General features: G+C 41.3%; 1 pseudogene; it reads left to right on the plus strand.

Annotated features, from left to right (window-relative positions):
* The first annotated feature begins 598 nt into the window (after positions 1-598).
* Positions 599-2,456, plus strand: LOC102469661 (CDK2-associated and cullin domain-containing protein 1-like; annotated as a pseudogene).
* The last annotated feature ends 1,020 nt before the right edge of the window (positions 2,457-3,476 follow it).

Genomic DNA, 3,476 nt, shown 5'->3' on the forward strand with positions numbered 1-3,476 from the left:
CCAATAAATAAATAAATAAATAAATAAATAAATAAAAATTATATTGTTCACAGTAAAAAAAAATCTGAACTTGGAAGTTGAGCAGCTCTAGAGAATAAGAGGAAATTTTCTTGTATAGGACTGTCCTGTACTGAAATTTACTCATATTACCATGGTTTTCTTTAATTCCTAAAACAAGCAATTAAAAAATACATATAATATAAAATATTTAAACCCAAAAGTGGAAAGAGAGGTAAAAAGAGCATGTTATTTAATAATTATTTTATTTATTATTGTTATTTTTAAAATTTTTTCTGTATGACATACACATTCATCAGAGAGAGAGAGAGTGAGAAAGCAAACCACCATGTCTGGGACTAGAACTGCTCTCTACCATGTGGGACTCCAGTGTCTTAACCACCATGTAAGCTGCTGGTCCTGAATGCATTTTTTAAAATACAGAACAGTTTTCATATAAATTTAAAAACTGGGTAGAAACTTGTGTTTATAAAAGTTGCATATTAAAGTTTCTGAGAGACCATTTCTCCCTATTTGCTCTCAGATATTAAAATAAAATTAATACAGTTAAAATGTCCTGAAGGGTGCCACTTCTTTATGAATGCTGGTCCCAGTAGGAGACCTCCCGAGCACTCACCACCATCCTCAGCATCTACAAGAGGGAAGGCCTGGGGAGAGCAAGACACCTGGTACACCGCAGCCTTCACCACCAGCTTATTTCTTCCCCTGGCAACATGAGCTCCAGGAGGTAGCTGTGCCCACTGGCCCAGGGGTTGTGACAGGGAGCAGATTCCTGTTAGACAGGCTGGTACAGGGAGGGGGCACAGGGAAAAGGATGGAGGAAAGCATAGAAGAGGAGGGGGACAGCTACGAGTGATCACAACCAGGAGATGGTCTGGTAAGGTTTTCTGCAGCCACTGCCACCTCCACTACCCACTTTGTTGATTTCAGTACCTGCCTAAGAGTTTTCAGGGGGCATTGCTCGTGGTGTCAGCTGTCTCTGTGGATAGGAAAGGCACAAAGGAGGGGCTCTCAATGGGATCCCCACCACCACTGGAGGCCAAGTGGGTGATGATGATGATGTTAAAGAGATGCCATTTGGCTGCAGTGAAGGCAACCCCCACCTCAGCTCTACTATCAACTTCAACACCTCCACCTCCAAGCTCTTAATGAATATCACTATTAAAGTTGACAAGAGCCCATACTGGGGGCTTCAGGTCCCTTAGTGGTTAGGCACTGGATATTTATATGATCTACTGTGGTTCAAGTACCAGACACAGCAGGTTGAAATTCATGCCAGACACATGTTTATGTGTGCCCAAAATCTTGAGAATAGAATAAAAGTAAAGAAATTGCAACATGGCCATCTCTCACAGAGGGTGATTTCACACTTTCTGTGTCTATCTTTTTTCTCTCTCTGGCAATCAAATATGCCCTGTAGGAAAAATCTCTCTCTAAAAAGAAATCTGGACAAAATTAGATAGTGTCATAGATGAACTTTTAATACAGAATCCAGATGACTATATCCCTATATCCTATGAATAGATATACCACTGTGTGTATGAGTGTGTAAGTGAGCAGCACTGGAACAGATTTATAGTGATCTGATTTAAAAGATTAATCACTTAGAGGGACCAGCAGATGGTGTTTATGGTTATGTTGCTGGACTCCCATGTAGTTGACTGTGATTCAAGTCCCAGACTCAGACTTCATGCCTGCCCAAGATTATGAGAAGAAACTGGAGGAAAAGGAATTGAGACATGGCCATCCCACCTGGGGGTGACTTCTTGCTGTCTCTCTGTCTATCTGTGTCTTTCCAGTTAGAGCATGTGCCCTATAGCAAAAACCTCTCTTCAAAAATAAATAAATAAATAAATAAATAAATAAATAAATAAATAAATAAATAAATAGATAAATAAAGATTCGTCACTTAGCATCTCAAAAGAGTTACATGCCAGTCCTGAAGCTCTCTATACTGAGTTAATATAGCTCTTAGACAATACATGGCAGCATCACAGAGCATTGTGCCTCTTTTCCTATATATGAAAAAGCTTTACATTGAAACCAGCTTAACCAAGACTTAAAAGGTGGCCTTATAAAGCTGTTAATGGAATATGTTGAGAAAAGCACATTTACAGCAGAATGGCTTTACTTTTAGAAGCCCAGACAACCCTATCTCAGGTCACATCTTCTATGGCAAATATCGTGAAGGCCTGTATACTCTCAGAGCAGAATCGGTTCAGAAGGCTCCAACTCTGTTTTCTAAATTTATCTTGAACATTTGCCCCCTGGCAGTAGAATATAAACTTTCTGAATATGCTGCTCAAGATCAAAAACTTCAAAGAGAACTTATTCAGAATGATTTTACAGGAGGTGACAAGTCCCAGAAGAGAGCTGGGGGTGAGTTGGCTTGTAACATTTCATCAGTATATGCAAGTTCCAGGGGGAAGAAACAGTGAATGTACTAATGTAGTTTCCTTCTGAAAAAGGATGCACCAGAGCTGCAGAGAGTGTACTCAATGTACTCGGAGCACAGTAGGCCCTGCAGACACTCAGGAACTCTCACAAAGCGATTTTTAAAAAAGAGGTTTTGATATAGGGCACATGTGCTTGCTAGAGGGACAGAAACAGAGAGACAGAAAGCATGAAATCACCTCCCCGACCCCAGGATGGTCATCCCAAAATCCATTCTCCTCTTGGGATTTTGGCACACATGAACACACACCTGGTGTGAACCTCAAACTGCAGAGTCTGGGACTCAAACCATATTTGACTCTGTGGGAGTCCAGTGATGTATTCACTATGCTATCTGCTGGTCCCCAAATCTGTTTTTACAAGGGGACACTGGACATATTACTTTTGTGTTTAATTTAAAAAAAAAAAATGGGAGGTTGAGTGTCAAATGTCCTACCATTGTTCAAGTCCCAGATCTGGTGGCTTGAAAGTCTTAAAAATCACACCAGGGGAACCAGCAGTTAGAGTAATAGCTATGTCGCTGGACTCACACATAGTCGACCATGGTTCACGTCCCGGACCCGGTGGCTTAAAACTCACATCGGGCATGTGTGTGTGCATGCCCAAGATCCCAAGAGGAGAATGGAGGAGAAGGGATTGTGGCGTGGCCATCCCCCCTGGGGGGTGATTTCTCACTTTCTGTCTCTCTGTCTTTCTCTGTCTGTCTGGCGGGTGCACCCACCCTATAGCGAAAACCTCTCAAAAAAAAAAAAATCACACCAGACATGTGTGTGCACATGCTCAAACTCCAGGAAAATGAAGGAGAAGGGATTGTGTCATGGCTATCCCCCGGGTGATGATTTTTTACTTTTCCTCTCACTCTCTTTCTCTCTCCCTCTCTGGCAAGTACACACTCCCTATGGCAAAAATCTTAAAAATTCAAAAAAATAAAACAACAAAACAAAACAAGGCCAGGTATTTGGCATGGTGGACAAGAACCTGGATTCCCATATGGTCAGCTTTGA

The sequence above is a fragment of the Tupaia chinensis genome, unplaced genomic scaffold, assembly GCF_000334495.1.
Source record: "Tupaia chinensis unplaced genomic scaffold, TupChi_1.0 Scaffold138380_1, whole genome shotgun sequence".
Taxonomy (NCBI): Eukaryota; Metazoa; Chordata; class Mammalia; order Scandentia; family Tupaiidae; genus Tupaia; species Tupaia belangeri.